Source organism: Euprymna scolopes, chromosome 10 (genome assembly GCF_053919585.1).
Source record: "Euprymna scolopes isolate OS-2025 chromosome 10, ASM5391958v1, whole genome shotgun sequence".
NCBI classification, from domain to species: Eukaryota; Metazoa; Mollusca; class Cephalopoda; order Sepiida; family Sepiolidae; genus Euprymna; species Euprymna scolopes.
The window spans coordinates 76,937,921-76,961,557 of record NC_136491.1 but is presented as its reverse complement, the minus strand read 5'-3'; the positions used below and the strand labels follow the sequence as shown (position 1 = coordinate 76,961,557).

Here is a 23,637-nt window from a genome sequence, read left to right as displayed (position 1 = left end):
TCCCCAGAAAGTTCCAATGATAACCAGGAACAAATGGTCCACTACACTACGCAATATAACAATTTCCTCAGACAGGGATTAGTACACAAGGCATGGATAATAACACCCTCACAAATTCAAATAACACAAAAACACATTTTGCAAAACAATGGGAGAGCAAGTGCTACTCAAAACAATTATTATAATTCTATAAAATCTAAAGCGATACACATCGAATCAACATCATGGCTAATTAAACATAGAATCTCTACACACAAACACTCTTTTTTAATAATAGATCAGTAAAAAAACAAGCAACCATAGCAAAATATATATGGTACCTAAAGCATATGAAAATGTTCTTTTAATATGAAATGGGAAACACTAAGATATATGAGAACGTATAAACCTGGTGATAAATTTTGTACTTTCTGTAGATTTGAATCTCTGATCACACTAAAATTCAAAGTTACCCAATAAACTTGTTTAAACCTTAATAACGAAATATTAACCAGATAAATACATAGAAGATGGAAAAAATTTAAACATTTCGAACCAGTCTAATAAAATAATAAGCATTACAAAAAATCTGTAGCTAAAACTTATATTATAGTAATAGATAATAATGACAAATTTAAACAGAAATCACAAAATTAGACCCTTAAACAATCCAATAATAAATGTATTGTTTCATTATAATTTAAAATGATTTACTTTAGAATTAGATTGAAAAAAACAACATAAGCAATTACTTCCTCTTTACATAGCAATTAGATTTTTTTAAATATCCTTATCAAAAAAGGTTTGGCAATCGAGAGGCCTTCTTACCTTTGAAAAGAAAAACAATATAGAAACAGTCCCTTACAAAGATATATATTTTATAATCTATTTTATAAACTATTTTATAAACTGTTTTATAAACTTTTTGTAAATATAAGTCCATATTTTGTTTAAATTTTAGATCATATCGAAATCTTCTAAAAAACAGCTGTTCATAGTTATATTTAATTTCTCCTTTATTAAAATCCTATCCAAGTATAAAATCAAAAATTTAATTACTATTTTTCCTACTAATTTTCCACATTTTATCATTCATCCAAATAAAAAATCATTACACAATAGTCTAATTGTATCATATAGACATACATATAATATTATATAAACAATGAATTAAATTCCACTTCAATTTTTTAATATTTTTTATTCTAAGTTCACTATATTTACTTCAATAAGCTGGTTAAAAATGGTGTCTTCTCTTACCCACTTCTCTTCCATTTATACTGATGACGAGACAATATCGAAAAATACTTTACTTATTTCGTGGTGGTTTTATTTGTAAATATCGAATGAAAAAAGAATATTATTTCCGAAATGATCGTACGTATAAACATGGATTTTGTTATGTTCCCTCCCATATGAAAGCTTGATTGATAATTTCACAATTATTAATGCCTCACCTTTATATATATATATATATATATATATATATATATATATATATATATATATATATATATATATATATAATTTTAGTTAAACAAATTGCATAGTAATGACAATAACAAAGCTACAGTTTCGACAAAGTGATGACCTTCATAGGTAATTGAAACTTCCGATGTCATCGAGATATGCTCTTAAAATGAAAGCAAAAAGCCGTCAAGTATTTTTTAAATCTTAATTATGGGTCCTAGTCACGTGATTATCAACAGATAAAAGAAAGGAGAGAGTAATAAAAATGGATACATTCGGGGTAGTAGTAAGAGAAGTGTAGCAATAAAGCAGATAAGGTGGAAGGTACCGGAATAAAGTACTAGACAGGAAAGAGTAAAGGGTGGCTAGAGACGGGAGTATGGTGTGAGGAAAAGCTTAGAAGGGTTAACACGTGTGAATAGTGAAATAAAATAAATATCGTAAAAAAGATTAGTTATTTATGAAATAGGCTAGGCGGCAGGTCGTAACAATATAATTTGTTTATTAAAATTCGATAATAGATATCTTGCTCATTTCCTTGAACACTAAGAATAACCTCATAAAATTCATTGTTCAGAGCAAACAACACTGCAGCTTTATTTTAAAACATTTATTTAAAAATTCAATTCCGGTAACTTAGTTATGTAGTAGAACTGACATCTATTTTATGTCGTTGCCTTCATCGATACGGGTCTGGAACTGCTAGTATGCATTTTCAATATGCCTGCCGGAGCTGTGACAAATACTCAACGGATGGCGGCGATCAGACTGGCTTTGATATTGTGAGAGGTCATGTTGGTGATGTTCTCGACGGATGACAAAACAAAGTAGTCCAGCAGGTTTAGATCAAAGGAGGGGAGGGGCAAGTGAGAGAAGGGTACAAAGTTGTAGAACTCTCGCAGAAGCAAAGCCTGAGTCTCTTTGGACTGAGTGCCCCAAGGGATCGCCACACTCTTCAGCACACCCAGGTACACGTTGGTGTTGACTTTCAAGCCGACTTTGAAGGTGTTAGGTGGCATTATGTGCCCTTCACTTGAAACCAAACCAAAGATAATAACCGTGGCTAGTAACTCTGTTGAGATGTGCCCTCAAGCATTGAACTGCCGAGAGTTGCATTTTGAAGGAGATGGCAATGAATCTATTGCCATAACTTAGTGGAGAGCATAAGTTGTATAGCAGTGCACCGCTGATCTCACTCGTTGAATATTGTGTTACTTTCAGACATGATAGAAGGCTGATATCGCTCTTGAGATTTGTACAAACTAGCCAATTAGTAGATAGTCTGTAACAACTAAGACTACTTGGCGTTTGCATCAAATGGAAACAGAATCATGCGTCTTCATGTCGTGTTTAAGGGCGACACTTTTATCGTTCTACCCTGTATTATTTTCTGTTTGGATACCTTCAACCATGGGATATATATATATATATATATATATATATATATATATATATATATATATACAGATGAAATGATGATATACACATATATTTTATATTAAACCATATATATATACATCATTCCATATATGTATATATATATATATTAAACCATATATATATCATTCTATATATATATAGAGAGAGAGATATTTAGATAGATAGATAAATGGATGGATAGATAGATTGATAGATGAGACACTGATAGAATTCAGATGAAAAATCCTGATAGATATTACTTGAAGTAATACTTTCAAGGTGATCCTAACCGAAAAGGAAAAGCTCAATATTTAAGAATAGAGCAATATATAAGTTTAGTGGTTAAATTTTAAATTCTGAAAAACCAACATATAGACACATATATTCGATTTAAGAATTTATTGTTTGACAAAAGGAATATATAAAAGGGGTTATGTTAATTTTCTTAATCTATGGATTTTAAATAATGGCTCGTATCATCAGAGGAAATGAAATGCGGTTAGCAAAATGTTCAGCTGTGAATGGACGCTTATTTTGCTTTTCAGCATAATTATTGAAAATAGATTTTTGAGTGGTTGTGGATAATTATATGGAAAAAAATGTTTCTATTTCTATAACTTAGTGGAGAGCATAAGTTGTATAGCAGTGCATCGCTGATCTCAGTCGTTGAATACTGTGTTACTTTCAGGCATGATAGAAGGCTGCTTGTAATTATTGAAGGAGACCAGTTTAGTCTTGCCATCATTGAATGTGACCATCCATTTTTGTCCCCATTCAACTACAATTTGGAGGTCATCCTTAGTTTTTTTGCCATTTCTTTAGATATATGTTCATTTGTTTTCCTGTCATGCCTGTTATAGAGTGTGGTGTCATCAGCATATATATCCATCTCAGAGGCAATTTTGTCGGTGAGGTCATTAATGAATATTAGGAAAAATAGAGGTCCAAGGATAGACCCTATATATATATATATATATATATATATATATATATATATATATATATATATATATATATATATATATATCATTCCATAAAATCATAAAATCATTAAAAAAAAATCATAAAATCATAAAAAACGGTCTACTTGGTATTATTGAATGAATGCGAACAAATAAACGGACGTATATATTGTCCAGTAGCCTATCTTTAATCAGCTTCTTTTCAGGCCCAGGATGCTTTAGACAATATAAACGTAAAAATATATACAAATCTTAGGTTATTGATAATATTGATAATGAAATAGCAAACCTAATTATCGAAAATATGTCACTAAATTGATTTCGCTTCTCTACTCAATGAATACATGAAAATAAATAAAAAGAACATCCAATTCTTGCAGGAACACTGGGAAATTCCTTAGAATGGAAGTGACAGTCTTATTGATTGTTATGTTGACTGTTTGAATATTTAAGTAAACTGACAACTGCTGATTTGATTACTTATAAAAAGCAACACTACAAGGAAATAGAGAAAGCAATCCAATGTCATCGAAATGCTGTTCAGTTTATGTTTTACTAGGTTTTATTTGTGTCAATTTTTCTACAACGGCAGAGTTAATACAAAGTTGGTTATAAATTTTAGGAAAATCCACCACTAGAAAATATACTTGTTTAAATCTTGATTTGATCGAGAGTAAAGTTTACTATCAGTAGACATTATCATAACCAAAAATATAAAACAAAACACTAACCATTTACAGAGCCATAGTAATTTCAAACGTCTGTACAGATTCGAACTATACATAAAGGCATGAAAAGATGCAACAGAGACATCTTCGCCAAAAACTTAACATCCCGTTAATTTTAAATTCACATCATATCTAGGCAGAACTTTAGCTTTTCTTAGTATAATCTATATAAATAGAACAGTAGATATGGGTGTGTAATTTTTTACAAATAAACTTTTAAACTACTGGTCACAATAACACTGACATTAACAGAAAATAGTGGTTATACATCAATGATGGTTTTAACGGGTAAAATATTTGTTTTTATTGATGAAGAACGCGTACAAACATATATAGGGAAGTTTAAATGCGAAATGTTTATTTAAACTGGCCGACATGTTTTTTTTTTATTTCTTTCTGCGCATGCTTACATAAAATTCATTTCCTCAAGTGTGTTAATATTTAAACATTATTATGTTCCTCTTGAGAGCAACAGCACGCGGCTGACACGCTAAATGCTTTAGTTTCGATTCTAGCTGATAGCACAAAGTCATATTTAAAAAGCTTTTGCAATCATATCTCCTATAATATAAATCTCACCTGTCAGTTTATATATAAGTATTGTGACTTGCTCCTTCTGACATTAGCTTTGTTATCCGATCGTGATAAATTAATTTTAAAAAAAGATCATTTCCTCCTGGCATCCTTCAAGTTTTTTCCGTAGGTATTTGACATACTCCGTTACTGGTCGAGGTGATTTTCCTGGGTTGCCCCATTGTTCTGTCGCCATCTTAAGAGGATTTCGCATTTCCTCACGATGCTCTGTTGGCATGACTATTTGGTGGTAACGTTCCTTTCTTTCTCCTTTAAGCTTCGCCACCTGATAGCTCCATTTTCAATATTTCATCTTCCATGTAATATTGATGAGTGTGTTTTTAGTCTGTCGGTTTACCCACTTGCTCAAATAGCTTTTTTAAGCTGTTGTCGCACCTCTGTGCTTTTTTCAGCTCCTCTCGTGGTCTGTTTAGCAAGGGAATCTATTCATTTATATCTTGTTTCTTACTTCGCAAATTATATGTATGCCCGTCTCCCGCATCTATCTACGATAGTTCAATCTGAGCTTCGTTCCCCAGTAAAATGTCTATATTCTCCATAGAGAGTGGCTTCACTTCACTCCGGCTATTATTTTTATATTTATTTTCCCTGTTATAAATTTCACTTCTTTCAGGGGAATTCTCGTCGCTTTTCCTCCCACTCTTTGTATTGCTCCGAAGCCTACCGTCCTACTTTTCCTCCAGAATTAAGGATTGTGCAGCGCCGGTGTCCGTAATATGGTTACGGGGGTGCTATTACAACATCAGGGCGGTATTCAAGAGCGAGCCAACACTCAGACGATACCTGGTACGAGTGAAGCCCCGCATGGAGGATAACATCACTAAAAACTGCATATACTCCATCCCATGCAGTTGCAGAAAGATTTACAAGGGTCAAACATGCCGCCCCCTTAAAGTAAGTGTGGAAGAACACCGAAAACGGTAACTAAAGGGGAGACGGAAAAATCGGGTATAGCCAACCATGTCTGGATGGAGAGGGGGGACCATCGCCCCCTATGGGATGAAGTAAAAATAATAAACAGAGAGACCCACTGGAAAGTGAGGAAACTAAAAGAAACAGCTCACATGCTTGGACATAACAACCTACTGAGCAAACCAAGCATAGAGCTGAATGCAATTTGGACACCTCTGATAGAGAGAGAAAACCTTGAATAACAACATAGGTTTAACATTAACAAAAAACAACTAAGAATTGCCCTTGTGACATATGGCCGAGTGGTCCTAGACGTTGTATCAAAGTTTACAGTTACCCAAAGGTGCTGAGTTCAATCCTGAACGAAAGCAGTAAAAAGTAACATTCGAAACAGAGAATCAGCAACTATGTCCCAGAACCTAGCTGGAGTCCGAACACGGTACCCCCGTAATAATAATAAAGGGTTGGGTTCGAGACTCCTAACAAACGGTTCCCCAGTTCGATACAAAACACCTGATGAAGGCAAAAGTTCGATACAAAACACCTGATGAGGGCAAAACGGCCGAAGCGTTCTGACGATAACAACCAAGATGAGGAAGTCGGTCTGACAATCTTAATCAATGAAAACACCTCATCTCAAAAACACAGACAATTACAATAGTCTTGTTGTCGGAATGTTGAAAAAAAAAATTTACGTGATTCACATTTTTCTTCTTTTTTGTTTTCAAAGTTCCCGGTAAATGGCGTCCGTATAATTTTACATTTCCAAGAAAATTAAGGATCCTTTTGATGTTTATTTATTCATTTAATAAAAATTCATATCGTGGACGAGATTCCCATGTGACGTGCCCCTTCTGAGGTTAGCTTCGTTATCCGATTGTGATAAATTAATTTTTTAAAAATAATTTCCTCAGGTTGCGTGGAAGAACGCGAGAAGCTACGCGCCGGCCCGTATTTTGTTGACTTCCTCTGCAATAAGAGCATTTTAAATGGGGATAACAATTATCTGCTCTTCTCGACTTAAAACACAGACTCTAGGCTTGCCGTTTTCTAAAATAGATGCCAGATGAATGAATGGGTGTAATGAGCAATCAGCTATTCTATCACTGTAAGAAATTGTAGGTCAGAGAAATTTCAGCATATATTTTAACATGAAAAGACAACAAATTCAACATGTATATATATATATTCTTTTTTGTTTATCTTTTTATTTCATATATAATGAACAGAATCAAAGAACGAATATATACAAATTTCAAAAGCTGATAATATATATATATATATATATATATATATATATATATATATATATATATATATATATATATATATATATAAGACTTTCTTCTCTTTTCCCTTTTCCTTTCTCTTTTTGTATATGCGTATATATATATAGATATAGATATATATCTCGTATACAAAACTCCCAGTAAAAAAGATAAAGACAAATTTACAACAGAAATAGTTTCGCCCCTTACATCAGTACTTCCTTTTTTATAATAGAACAAGGGAGACTACTTCTGTGGATGTTCCGTTTTGTTTATTTTGTTTGTTTGTTTTTATTTCTTTTTTCCTTTTATTTTTTTTCTTTCGAGCGATTCTTTTTTTATCAAACTCTAGCGAGATTTCTGATTTCGACATTTAATAGTTCTCTTAAAGTGGTCCGATATATCTTTATAATTGACAAATGAAAAGAGTAAAAGACAGACCGACCTTCATATTACCTAATTGACGCCAAATATGTTTTCCTTCATATTTCTTGTTTTCTTGTTTTTATTATCGGAGTTACTTAGACGTCTTCCCTTCTTGGAATCTCTTCTGCTACTGCTTGCGTCTCAATTCTTAACGGTTAACTTTCTTCTGTAGGAACGCAGGTCATATTTTTCTGTATTTTAAGTATATCAGCGAATGTGTTTTTGTTTTTTGTTTTTTATTCGCTGTCGCTGTTGTTGTTATGTTGACGGTTCACTTGGTCGTTTTAATTTCTTCGCATCTCGGAATTTTAACCATTAAATTTATTTATTTATATCAATACGAGATTTACATATTTCAATATCATCACAGTATGTATGTTTTTATGTCTGCCTAAAACTTTCGACAAAGGCAACAGATTTTCAAGCGAATGGTATCATTTTAAAACTCGACGTTCACATTCGAAATGTCGATTAATTAGGTTTTCGGGTATGCTGCCAACGAATATAACAGTTAAATTTTGGCCTGACAAGTAGTTTATCAAATATGAAAACATATGATATCCAACGTAAAACCTAATGCAATCTCTGGTAGTCATTTTTTTTTTCATAATCGAGATGGTAGTAATTTGAATGCTTAACGGCTTTTTAAATAAACACGCTCAACCTGTACATGTTAAAAACGGCTTTCAGAATAAACACCCTTAACTTCTCCATGTTAAGAATGGCTTTCCGAATAAACCTTCACACACCCCCATGTTAAGATCGACTTTCGGAATAAACATCCCCAACCTTTGTGTGTTAAGAACGGCTTTCGGAATAAACACCCCTACTTCCCTATGTTATGAACGGCTTTCGAATAAACACTCCCTACCTCCCTATATTAAAAACAGCTTTCGGAATAAACATCCCATTTTTTCCATTTTTCAGGGGTGAAAAATATTAGCTTTGTCGTCTGCTTTAGTTACACGTATGCGCATTACTAACTACTCGGTTGTGAAAACAAAACGGTTGTCAGGAATTACATTAGCTATTACACTGGATATCATATGTTTTAATATGTGGTAAACGACTTATAAGCTTCAAATTTAACTGATATTCTTTGTCAGCATACACGAAAACCTGTGAAAGCCGACAGTTATAATCCAAAAATTTACACAAGACCGAAACCAACCAATAAAAGATTGACATGAAAGCAATCATTCAAATATAAACAGAAGGGTTTGTTTTTCCCCCTATTATTTATAAACGAAATTCAATAAAATGTTGATTTGCTCAAAAACAATAAATAGTTATGTTCATATACCCCGCGCCGGTAGAAGTACCAAGTGGCAGTTCCCAAGTCATTACAATATGGTAAGTATAATTCTATTCTTTTTACACTGTATTCCGAAATCATCCTACACCATTATTTAACATTATCAATACGGGGTGCGGCAGAACAACTTCCTTATTTAACTAAATTAAATTAATCTATTTAAATAAGCAAGTTAATCTGCCCAACCCTGTATTGAATTATTGTATTACTATAAGTTACCCTTAAAATGGGAAACGTGAGAGATAGGTCTAATAAAACGTTATAGCCTGAAATAAGTGGTTTATCTATCAAATAAAATGCTGATGTCCTTGTGAACCGAACGTTTGATTTGGTCCTGAATTCTTTCTTTCCATTTAAAATATATGAAAATCCGGAACTTCTGAAGTACTGTGGGGTAATTACGTTTTTGGTTTTCAGTTCGGAGAATATTATTATGAGGACACAGTTATTTGATGATAAGTCTGCAACACTTTTTTTTTCAAATCACTTCTTTTTATTGGCACTGATTCAATAATAATGAATAGAGGTCTTCAATTGCACAAATTACCATGTAGACAGATAAGAAATTCATTCGGTGACCTGGTGACTAAAATTTTCCCAGATACTGTTCAAAATTTCCGCAAAGCAATCTTCGCCCCTCGAAATGATACTATTGATATGATCAATTAAAATATTTCTCGAGACTTATCAATCCATTGATTGTGTTGTTGATGAAGATCAGGCAGTAGACTTTCCTGTAGAAGATATAAATTTACTACAACCGTAAGGAATGCCACACCATAACCTGATATTGAAGGAAAAAACTCCATTTATATTATTAACATATCTTGATCAACCTACTCTGTGTAAAAGCACACAAGTAGCAGTAAAATCTCTGAAAGCTAATGCTCTAAAAGCCATTATAATAACTGGAAATTTTAACGGTGAACCTGTATTAATTTCTCGGATTCCCCTTATTTCTTCTGATATGCCATTTCAGTTCAAGCGATTACAATTCTAAATAAAAATTAGTTTTACCATGTCTATAAATGAAGCTCAAAGACAGAGCCCCAAGGTTGTTGGACTTAATCTTCAGATACCTTGCTTTTTCCATGGCCAGTTTTATGTTAGGTTGCTTACGCATTAGACGTCCTGAAAAACTGTACATTTACACACTTGTTAGATGTCACACCCAAAATGGTATTTCTTTAGAGGTCCTTCAAAACGAATGCTACAGTTACATTTACCAGTTTAGATATGTACTGCTGGAAACTAAATTTTAATTATTTAATGTACAGAATAGATTACTAATGTCATCTTTATATATATTGTACATTAAATAATTAAAACAAAGGGAAATGCAACAGTTTTCAGATATGTACTATGATATAAAATAATAATTGCAATTCTTGCATCATATTTTGAAAGAAGGACTAGAAGATAAAAGATTAAACTAGAAAAGAGGATTAGGGTTACTGATGAGAACTCTACAAAATAAAAATTACCTACTGCTTCTACCTAAGGGAGTATGGGCAAAAGGAAGCCATTATGAATTAATGTTTCGTTTAATCAATAAAATAACTATGTATGTGGACGGAATATTCAAATATATCAACTACAACCTGAAAACGTCGAGTACTTCAACTAAGACGTGTATAAATGATCGTGAGGGTATGATTGGAAAACAGAATTGAAGATTAGACGACACGGAACTGTATCAAAAAGGCTAAGCATAAACATCTCAGACATTCTTTAAGTAACACGGCCGATAGCCATTAGTCGCGTGCGCTCGTGTAATGAATGAATGCGTCAATGTAGGATTGACATAAAATTCTTAAAGATAAATTAAAATGGGCTGAAATGTCTTAAACAAATAAAAAGTAAATCACTTAGAATGACTTTAATGAACTTAAGGATGAATTGAATGACCTTAAGAATGACTTGAATGCTTAAAAAATAACTGGAATCCTTCAAAAACAGCTTGAATGATCTGGAGAATGACTTTACTGGCTTTGAGACTGACTGGTTGTAAAGTGGGTGATCATTTTACATTAAATTAATACAGAAAGCTGATCCCCCACTTTATATCACAATAAGTACAGCATGTAGTAAGATTAGATACTACACTTTGATCTTGGCCAAAAGGCCAAGAAAAGGGTATTTATTTGCTTCCCCACCGAGCAAATTAGGCACAAGGCCGATTTTTAATGTACGGAGTGAAGGGGAAATGGGGACAAACTCCCCGGGAGTAGGGGAGCTGGATAGTGAAAATTAGTATGAAGGGTTGCCTCTACATTGACCAAGGTCTTATATGTGGGGCTGCCCCCAAATATAGTCTTTGCTTGCAGTATCGGCTCCGGCAGATACTACACTTTGATCTTGGCCAAAAGGCTAAGAAAGGGGTATTTATTTGCTCCCCCATCGAGAAAATTGGGCACAAGGCCGGTTTTTAATGTAAGGAGTGAAGGGGAAATGGGGACCAAGTCCCCGGGGAGTAGGAGACGTAGATAGTGACAATTGGCATGAAGGGTTGCCCCTACATTGACCAAGGTCTTATATGTGGTGTTGCCCCCACATATGGTCTTTGCTTGCAGTATCTGTTCCGGCAGATACTACACTTTGAGAGATTAAATTTTTTATTCACGGGAAAAAATATATATTAGGGAAAATGAACAAAAAACTTAGGCATAAGGCCAACTCAAAAAGAAGGGGGGATGGTGAGGTTGGTTGATCCATCTCGTCTCTATTGGAAATTTTAAATGATGTTTCTCTCGGCCAGCATCTTTAATCATGGTTACCCTTTTAAGTTTGTATTTATGTGGAGGGAGGGGAGGAGGGGATTCCTAATTAAACCCAATTTTAAATGTTTTGTTTGTTTGTTTTTAATGTCAAAAATACAAAAAATATAACAATATTAATAAAATTTCATTTGTGTCGAGGGACATGGGGGAAACCGGTTAGTAAGGCCCTACTACACTTTGATCTTGGCTAAAAGGTCAAGAAAAGCTAAAAAGCTAAAAACAGCATCTAATAACAACAGACATTTGATCTTAACCAAAAAGGGCAAGCACAAATGTGTTACAGACAGACCGATCGACGGACCGACCGATCGACCGACCGACCGATGGAGTGACTTATAGAGTCGCTTGCACGCGATTAAAAAGCAAAAATAAGAAGAGAAAGACGGCGGTTAAAATGAAAAAAAAAAAAGAACAAAGAGAAAGAAAAAACGTAATTAACGTCGCCAAAGTGTTCAGAAAATATTGGAAGAAGCGATTAGGATAGCACAAGAAAAAATGGGCGATTGCGTAAGCAACTTGAAGACATATAGTTTGATATACGTAAAATGAAGAAAGGCCAACACATATAATTATAATTATTACTAGCAGGACCCCTGTACCGGCGTTGCCCTATGGAAGTATGACTCAAAGCCAAAACAAATACGGTAATGGTTTTCACTTTCGCCAAAAACAAATTAAATTACAATTGTTAGTGAGACCATTGCCGGCCCTGAAAAATAGCTGGCATTTACGGCCGTGGACAAAATGAAACAATCTGTCGAGCATTGTTCGGCGATGACAGTTAGCAGAAGCCATTAACTGTGATTGTCAGCACCGGTGGTTACTGGTTTGAATCGATTACTTAAAAAATAATGTTGCACCTGTCCGGTCCTCGGTTAGTAACGAAGACATTTTTCTAGATTGCGTCAGCTTTTAAAAAAAACAATAAATTGTGCCTAACTGTGATATGGTGGGGAGGCTTTCAAAGCTACAAATTTTTCATATTTTAAGCTGCGCAAATAGACATTACGTCAGAAGACATAAATAGCTATAAAAATGTATTTTTAAACGATTTTATGCTTCTGCAAAATTTGAACCGATAACATAAAAATTTATTGGTTAATTATGGATAAATTATTCGAAATTAAGGCATTTTTCCCCAATCAATAGTGCAATTTATTTAGAGTGAGGCCTGAACTTTGCACAAGCAAAAAAGTGAGATTGCGTCCAACTGTTCCCTTGTCGGGAGGGTTTCAAAGGAACACATTTTCTGTATATTGAGCAACTTAAATAGATATTACATTAGAATACCTATGAACAGCTATATGAAACATGTACTATTTAAGTTTTGTGTTTCTACAGAATTTGAACTGATACCATAAAAACTTTGTTAGAAATGGATAAATCATTTTAGACTTAGGCAATTTTTCTCTCATCAAGAGATCACTTAATTTAGTGTCGAGCGCTAGTTTTTTCTCATACAAAATGTATTAAATTTTCTGTTCAATAAATCATTCAAGAATAAAGGATTTTTATCTAATAAAGACTGCACTTTATTTAGGTCCCCCTCGCCAATCTTTCACGAAAAACACCCGTCTAGCTGAATCCACTGTGAAAAATTTTCCTCACTCTTTATCTGTGCCTAAAACAAAACGTAGATTCCATGAACAAAGCTTCTTTCTTAGAACTGCACGCCTGTGGAGCTCTGTTCCGTCTGCCTGCTTCCCACCTGACTACAACCTGGATGTCTTCAAGTCCAACGTTAACAAGTTCCTAATGAACCGCCTCCTTAAGTAAACACTTCATTAAATCTCCACACTAACGTACTGTACTTGCAATAACCCTTATCCCTGAGTGGCTTCCGGGCCTTGATAAGTGGTGATCACCGTGTAAAAAAAAGGTTGAGGGTTAGATTTTGCTCATATTAAAAATAAGACTTTGCGTAACTCTATACCTACCTATTATATTAAGCAGCACAAATTAATACTATGTTATATTATGCATAAATAGCTAAATGAAATATGTGCTGTTTAAGTTTTGTACTTCTACAGAATTTGAACTGATAGCATAAAAATGTGTACGTTTGTGATAGATAGATCATTCTAGACTGAGGTAATTTCTTCCTAGTCAAGAGTATTAAATGTTTAGGGCTGGATTTTTTTTATACTAAAAATAAAATTGTGCTTAACTAAGCCCCCCGTAGAGGGTGGACTTCAAAGCTACATTTTCCTATATTAAGTATCGTATATATATATATATATATATATATATATATATATATATATATATATATATATATATATATATATTACGTTAGAATACTTTAAAATAGCTATATGAAAAATGCACTATTTGAAGTTTGTGCTTCCACAGAATTTGAACCGATAGCATTAAAAACACTATCGCTTAGTGATAAATAAAAGCAATTGCTTTTCCTCATCAACCGTGCACATTATGTAGGGGTGAGCACTGGATTTTGCTCATACAAAAATGATATTGTGTTTTAATTTGCCCTCATGGGGAAGCTTTCAAATGAACACTTTTTGTATATTAAGCAACGAACATTGATATTGTGTCAGCATACTTATAAATAGATATATGAAACATCTACTATTTAGTTTTAAGTTTTGTTCTTCCACAGTAATTGAACCGATAGCATAAAAAACTAGTAGTGATAGATAAATTATTTTAGACTGGGGCAATAATTCCTCAATCAAGAGATCAATTTATTTAGGGTTGAATGCTGGATTTTGCTCATAGTAAAAATAAGATATTCCTAACTGTGCCATTGTGGGAAGGTTTTCAAAGCTATATATTTTCCATATATTCAGCAGCGCAAATTGATATAGCTATCTGAAACATGTGTCCGATTTTTAGTTTGTGCTTCTACAGAATTTGAACCGTTAGCAGAAAACATCGTTTTGAGATGGATATATCATACTTTTTCTTTTTTTTTTTTTTTTTTTACAACGTGGTCACCACTTATCAAGACGCGGAAGTCAGTCGGGGATAAGGGTCATTGCGTGTACAGTACGTTAGCGTTGAGATTTGATAGTGTCTTACTTAAGGGGGCAGTTCATTAGGAATTTGTTTCTGTTGGATTTGAAGACATCCAGGTTGTAGTCAGGTGGGAAACAGGCAACGGAACAGAGTTCCACAGGCGTGCAGTTCTAAGAAAGAAGCTTTGTCCATGGAATCTACGTTTTTGTTTTGGCACAGATAAAGAGTGGAAAAAGATTTTGGCAGTGGTTTCAGCTGGACGCGTGTTTTTCGTGAAAGATTAGCGAGGAGGACCAGGAGCTGGAGCTCAGACGAGCGCTTACCATGGAAGTCAAGGCAGAGTAGACTGTTTTTAGCAGCTCCTTCCTAGATGTGGCGGCAGTACTCCATCCTTGGACGTGACTTTTATATAGATAGAGAATTGCATCAGCAGTGAGATATCTTCTGGAGCGGTAGAAGGATCCTACCATTTTTCCAGCGACCTTGGCAACAGACTTGATGTACGTGTTCCATTTCAGGTCAGGAGTAAAGATCAAGCCCCGAAGCTTATCAAAACATGGAGCTTCCCCTAGACGGTAGCCATTGATTTCAATTTATGCCAGATGGGGATCAGTGCGTTGATAATGTAAAGATAGGAGATTGGTTTTAGATGCATTAAAAGTAACCAGCTACCTCTTCCCCCACTGTACCACGCGCTCGAGATCAGAGAAGAGAGAATCAGAGAGAACTTTGTCATTTACGGCATTTGATGTGTTGCCGTAGATGGTCGTGTCATCGGCATAGATGTCGACGAATGATTTAAGTATGTGTTTTGGGAGATCATTGCTGTAGATCAGGAAGAGAGTTGGGCCAAGAATGGACCCCTGAGGAACTCCAGCATTGATACTGAGGGCCTCTGATTTCTGCCCATCAACCACTACTCTTATGAGCCTATCAGAGAGAAATGATTTAAAGATTGACTATTCTTGACTGGAATAATATTTTCTAATCAATAGTGCACTTAATTTAGGGTTGGAGACTGGATTTCTGCTCCTACAAAAATTGAGATTGTGCTTAACGATATCCTAGTGAAAGGGGGTTCAACAATAACGTGTTCTTATTTTAAACAGTGCATAATACTTATCAACGTTTATATGAAAAATCCTCAATTGAACGCTAACAAAAAAGAGAAAAAAATAGTCGGAATGTTAATTCGGGAATTGTTTCGTAACATAAAGAGAGGAAACAGGTGACTGTTTAAAAGTAAGCAAACTGATGCAATAAACAATCCTAATAAAATTCATGGAATTAGTTATTAAAAAAAATATTAAAGAGTAAACGCAGATCAGGGTTTTTTGTGTTGGGAATTCATAAGCAATCGTTTTTTTTTTTTGCAACGGAAGATGAAGTAGCGTCGCATTGTTCTTATAAAAGGTGTCTATCCGTTTGGAAATCGCATATTCTTATATTTGTTAATCCCGCATAATCGTATGCTTAGAAACAATTAGAAGTAAGTGTAAACGTAACAAGAATAAGGTCGTTATTTCAAGGCATGTTATGTAAAAGACTACAGCGAAATATATGAGTAAAAACTAAATACGGATGGTGTCGTATCAGATGCTGTTCCTAATGCCGACTGATTTCCGGTTACATTGATGGTAGTATGAGGAGGAAACACTGGGTGAAAATCATGATCCCACCGTTAAGCATGTCGTAATTTGGAATATGACGTTCCTGGGAATTAGTGTAGTTTTGTTAGATAACAGATGGAAGTGAACGATAAGTTGCGTAGAAAAAAATAGTAGGTATTTATGACATTATCGTTTACCGGGGGAAGTGTTACTTGATTAAGGAACGTTCTGCGAACGGCAATCAGCTCCGCGGGTGTTAGACACGATCAAAGGAAAGGAACATGGAAACATAAACGGGTCGAGTTGGCGTCCACTGTAACCTAACCTTCTGAGATGGTCGAAAATTTCTCAGTATTGGGTAAATTAGAACTGAATTAGAGCTTATTATTATGTGAGAAATCCAGGGCAACAATTGGCGGCCTTCCTGGCCTAAACTGTTTGAATGGTGACGCAAAATGCAAGAAGAAATACAAATAACTTCGGGAACATTAATAATAATATAATTTCGTTGGGGAAATCCTTACATGTTTTGTATTGGCTACTGAAGTCAGGGCTTTTAGAAGTTCGCCGTGTGACAAACTTGTGTGGAAAAGTTTAACTCGTGTTGGGAAAATTAGCTAATTAATATGCACAAGTGATTTGTCAATTGAGACAATCAGGGCGAATCTGAGTTTTACGTAATGAAGATGGATTGGCTGGATGTGAAACCCAGACTCCTCAAATCCCATACCGCTAACTTCCAATAAAAGGGTGTGCAGAGGTTTTTTTAATCAATCGAAAATCAGTCGAGAGCAGGAATTTCCAGTGAAGGTTGAGAGTTGGGTTGTCGATTCCATAACCACGTCACGCCTCGTTCACTGATCGTCAGTGCGAGAGATTAAACAATTGGTTTTCGAAAGACTGCTTGTTAAAAAAAGACATTGCATGCATTTTTTTCGCCTTTTCATAACTGTAAAAAATAACATTTTCCTTTATAAATTTATTTATTGCGACCCATATTTCTCATCTTCCTTTGTTGTTGTTTCATGACGTTTCGGCCAACTATTCCTTTGGCCTTCGTCAGGTGGTAACCGCGACGAAATAGAGCAATCTGCCATCCATAGTTGTTGTCATCTCACCACGTTTTGGCCATTAAATAAAACATTTTTCTTGTATTAAGAGTTTATTTAATAATTAATCTTTACAGACGAAAGACCAAGATTACGTCTGGAATCAATTATTTGTCGCGTCTGGAATTCATGACTAACTGGCCAATGAATGATACCAAACTAAAGTAATTTCTTTTAGGAGACAACGTGTATTCCCTGGAGACTTTGAATTGTTCAATTTGTCTCTTTTTGTATTTTTTAGCTGTTTTTTTTTTAATTTTGGTTCCTTACCTTCGAGCCACTATTAGGGCAATAAATATACGAGTCTCACATTAAACCCATCATCGTAGAAACGACCAATACGACAAAATTTTGAAGTGTTTGTCGATATTTTTCTTGTGCATGATAAAGGAGAAATTTATCTACAATTCTCACATTCTGCACGGTTTTCCTTTTTGTATCTCGTCACAATGATGGCATTCTAAAAGTCCTAGGGGACTTCTGCTGTCGTTGACCATATGTTGCAGAATGGTGGCAGTAATTTATTTTTAAACGTTGTTCCTGCGTAATTGTCTGTATTTTATTTTTTTATTTTTTTTTTTTTGGGGGGAGATGAGGTGTTTTCATTGATTGAGATTGTCGGACTGACTTCCTTATCTTGGTTGTTATAGTCACAACGTTTCGGCCATTTTGCCCTCTGGCCTTCATCAGGCGTTTTGTATCGAAAGGGTTGGGTTCGAGACTCCTAACAAACGGTTCCCCAGTTCGATACAAAACACCTGATGAAGGCCGGAGGGCAAAACGGCCGAAACGTTGTGACTTTAACAACCAAGATTTTGTTCCTGCGTGTTTCTAGATTTTCGGTGGTATACCACCTGGTCCCACGGATTTTTCGCACTTTATTGTTCTGAAGACTATATCTAACTCTTCAGCAGTTGGTGGGTCGTTCATTTAATGTCTGACGAGTAGTTGTGGGATGTTACCGGTACTTTCTTTGACATCAGTCTCCAAGTTTAGCAGAATGTTGATGTATTCTTAATATTTTCCGATAATCTTGGCCGATATCCAGAGAACCGTATACTTTCTTCAAAGATATTAAGAATGCTTTGGAGTTGTTTGGATCTGATAGATTCTGAATTTTCGTCGCCTACTTAGTCCACCAGTCATTTTTCATACGTGGCACTTGTTTTGGAAGTTAAGATATTACGCCCTTTTACTTGTTTCTTGTTGATTTGCTACATCTGCTTATTAGTGCCTTGTGAAACAGCGAAGTGTTTTTGCTGATGAGTTCCATAATTTCCTAACTATGTTCAACAAGCATATCTGCATGCTTCCAAATAGGTTTGACGATGATGTCTGATGCAGCGCCATAGACTGCATATCTCAAGGTCTCCCACTGTTCACCATTAGTATCAGTTCATACTGTTAGATTTCACATGATCGTGGTTACAATTAATTTCTTTGTTTTCCAGCCGCTGCCGATGTAGACGACTCGCACAGAGATGTTCGTTATCTAATTATGAACAACAAAAGCTTATTATCACCAGAGCCTTGATTACATATTTCCAAAAATGAATTGTTAAGAGAGGGTGACGCTTTAACACTAGAAGAAACTTTTCCTATCAACAAAACGCATGTAGATTCTAACATATACTTTAAACAACTTAGGGTTATGCTGAACAATAGTGAAGATGGAAGCATTACTATTAAATCTATAAGATGACAGAATGTTCTAAAAACTTTACTAAATAACTCAATTATAATCGAAGCCATGAATTTCGCCGTAAAGCCTGCTCAGCGTTTGGGCTCAGATGCAGCAGATGTAGGAAAGCTAGTCAATAGACAGTAGTTTGTCTATCAAGTAAACCAACGCCAATACAAAGGTCTAGGTCACAAAATAGAGATCATAAAAATTAAAGCCAGAACATCAATCACAATATCGGGGGAACCAATCTAATAAAAAGCAATGAATCTAAACTGATGCACTATAGAACACCAAACGATTAGACGAACAATTTGATTTAGTAGCATAAAACTCATTCCATCACTCAGGAAAATAGAGTTTTCGTTTATGTAAATAAGAAGATGCTAAATAAAAGTGAGGTCTTCATGCTGTGATTGAGAAATTTGCACAGTAGCCCAAGGAAACACATTTCTATTCTCTACCTTTCGTAGAATGTTCCCAGAGCGATTAGATGTTAATGGTTTTCCAAACATAAAAAAACAAGCAGGAGACAAGAAACTAACAGCATACAACGTCATTCCAATAAAATGTTATGATATATTCAACATAGCATGTAAATACACAATAACATTTTTACATTGTAGATGTCGACAGCCAACAAGTTTAGGAGTGCCCTCGCTAGAAGAGATTAAACTAATTACCCTTCACTGCACAGTTTTAAGAAAAATATGCACACCAAATTACTGCAGTAAAAACAATCAATTCAATAAAAGACTTGATGCAGATTTATTCAGACCGTTTCGATAAAATTGGCTCCATGCTACGATCTGTGAGACTATTGATCAACAAAATCATACAACCGGAGAATGATGCACTTAAAAAAAAACAATTGCAATAAAAGACAGCATAAAACAGGACAGTGAGAACATGGTTGAAAAATGTTACAAAATGTCAGGAATAACTCCCAGCATGATCAGTGACATCCACAGTAGAGAATTAGAAGTTGTAGGCTCTGATTTGTGTCACTGATTTGTGTCACTGATTTGTGTCAATGTATAATCTAGAATATCTAATAATTGCTGATTACTACAGAAAAATTTTGATTATACGGAAAATTACTGACCTGACCACAAGTAATATGGCCATTTTAGCAATGAAACAGATTTTCTAAGATAACGGTATTCTCACCAGAGTTGTTAGTAGCAAAGAATCACAATATGCCCCTTAAGCATTCACAAAATTTTCTCAACAATGGTAATTCAATCACATAGCATTATCTCTAAACTTCCCAAGATCAAATGGTTTTACTGGATTCAAACAGCCAAAATAAGGTCAAACAAGTACGAAGAGATCTTAACTTAGCAAATTTAATGCATAGGAACAACACCGATCAACCACACACATTTAGGCCAGCTGAATTTTTAAACACTCGCGTTATTAGACCAATCAAAATTGTGAAAATTTCAAATCCAAGACTTTTTAACCTTGACTATATCCACGAACAGTTAGAACCTAGAAGGGGTGTGCCGAAAATATATCAGTACAGGACGAGAAATTGAAACCAGCAACGCTTTTGAGTACATGTGCAGAACCAAGATCTTTCAACTACAACTTGGTTCTTCAAAAAAGACGAAACAGTGTCCAAATACGAGCAAATCGAATATTAATCTATAACAGGTTCATTTCAATGATCAAATCACCTCATCACAAACCAGACACACTAAAACAAACAATATCCTACATCAGTAATCCCAAAAGAATCAACATATAACTTATTAGGAAATTGCCTTGAAATCCATAAGCCAAATATATATATATATATATATGTAACAAATGCATTGCTGTGCATATCAACTGGCTGAACAATCTTTTCCTTTCTATATTCTAAAAGAGCTGCAGTAATACCATCTAAGTGCTTTCATACGCGTAACGAATGTAACTATTTGGCGTAGGAATGACGTAAATAATTTTTGAACATTGACTACAAGACGCGTTTCTCTTTCTGTATGTAGATATGTTAAATAAAACATTTACTCAGACAATTGCAAATTATCACTACACAACAAAACATCATTAAACTGGCTTACTCTACGTGAAAAAAAGAAAGAGTAAAACTGTTTGAATGACAGAAAAGCAATAATAATAAAACAATGATAAAAATAAAACAAAAATAAAATAATAAAAACAGAACACAAAAAATAATTACAGCAAGAAGCATCATAAAAATGAACAAGACAGAAAACTTAGAAGCAAGAATAAGAATGGAAGAGAAAATGGTCGATTCATAAGGATGACAAATGATGAAACCCAGGAAAACGCCTAGACATGACTATGAAAACGACACCTTAACAGAGAAACTGAATCACTGATCTCAGCCCCACAGGAGTTGAACAAACTATATGAAGATTAAGATCGACAAGACACGGGGAAACAGCAAATGCAGACTATGTGGACAAGGGGGCGAAACAATAAATCACGTAAGATAATGCAACAAAGAAGCCAAAAAAAGAATATAGCAATAGACATGACCAAGTGCGGAATAAAATATACTGTGAACTGTGCAAACAACTAAACCTGAACGCAAATACAAATGGTACAAAAGAAAGCTCTACTTGTATATGACAACGGAAATCATAAAATATTATGAGAAAATGGAGGTCCAAACGGATAAATCAATGCAATCAATGAGATCGGATATCATAGTAATTAACAAGAAGGAAAGATCTTTCGCTTTCCCATAACGGATAGATGAAGAAAATACACGGAACAGGTCAAAGAGATTAAAGTGATATCGAACATAAAGAAAGTCCAGATAGCATCAATAAATGTATGAGAACTAGGAACAATCCCAAAAACCTTCGACAAACGAATGAGAAAAATTCGAATCGACGATAGAGGTAGAGAATTTACAACAGATAGCAATAATAAATACGACTAAAAACACATAAACTATGAACACTTGGCAGCAACTCGAGTGGAAATAAAACAAAAACAGAACATGCTCACAGAGGACCAAGAAACCCGAGACAAAATATTATCTTCGTCTCCTCCTAAAATAAAATAAAAATGCAGTGTCGTTAAAGGATGTCACCACATCAAATCGGGAAAGGTCAAGGAGGGTTGATGATGGTGAGTACTAACTGAGCCTCCACTAGAAGAATTCGATGACAACTGTAACCATTGGGGAGGCTTGTTGCCACCCAAATTCCACTGAAATCGATGGTCATTGCCAGCAAGAAACCAATGGCAAGTGGCTGTTGAGATAACGCAAAATCATTTGTAAAGGTTGTCGAAAAAAGTGAGGAGATCTGAAAATCTGGGGCGTAACTCTAATTCCCACTTTATTCTTTTCCTTTTGTCTCTTTGTTTTTTTTTTATATATGTATTCTAATGTTTCCACTTTCTTTTTCTGAAGGTTTATGCTTCCTTTCGCATCCCTCTCTCTCTTTCTTTGTCTCTCTCTTTCTTTGTCTCTCTCTCTCTCTCTCTCTCTCTCTGTATGTGTGTGTTTACTGTTGACTGGTTTCTTTTCTCCCCATAAGGGCCACGTTTCAAGCAACACCGCCACATTTCAAAACGCAAAAAATAAATGGATGTTCCATTCTTTATTAGAAAGTTTAATTACCAGATCGACACTCCCTCAATCCTAGCTAATTAATTCACTGGAGACGTCCACTATAATACCAGCTAATTAATTCTCTGGAATAACATCAGAAATGCGTTGAACTAAACGACAGATTTAAACTCATCATACAGGAGAAATGTGTCAATTTTAATCTGAAATCTAGTGGCGCCATGCCAAAAAAATAAGTACCAACCCAGAGACGTCCGTGTGATATAAACGCACTGTGATACACTCTTCGGTTAAAGGTAGTGGCTAATTCAACGTTCAGTGGGCAGCATATTGGCACAACATCCCATTCGAAAATTCAAATATGTAAGATTTACATGGAATATGATCTGAAGACATAAAGAATAAACTCCCTGAATTAAGATTTCTTCTCCAAAACTTTTAAGCCAAACTATTGCATAACTATTTGGGAATTGCAAGCGCTGTACGAATCTTATTAGTCCTAAAGAACACTCTCATCGTATATATATATATATATATATATATATATATATATATATATATATATATATATATACATATATATATATATATATATATATATGTTGTTTTGAAAAAAGAAAAACCGAATGAATTTATAAAATGATCAACGTTTTGTCCCTATTGCAGTGGACATCTTCAGGATATTAAAAGGAAAAATGCAGAAGAAGAAAACGATCATAGACCATACGTAAGTAAAATTACGAACCCAGAGACGTCCGTGTGATACAAACGCACACACACACACACACACACACATATATATATATATATATATATTTATTTATATATATATACAGAGAGAGAGAGAGA

General features: G+C 34.6%; 2 pseudogenes; both read right to left on the bottom strand.

Moving 5' to 3' along the window:
- Positions 1-11,073: 11,073 nt before the first annotated feature.
- Positions 11,074-11,211, bottom strand: LOC145286766 (U2 spliceosomal RNA; annotated as a pseudogene).
- A 72-nt stretch (positions 11,212-11,283) lies between these two features.
- On the bottom strand, positions 11,284-11,456 carry LOC145286752 (U2 spliceosomal RNA; annotated as a pseudogene).
- Positions 11,457-23,637: the final 12,181 nt, after the last annotated feature.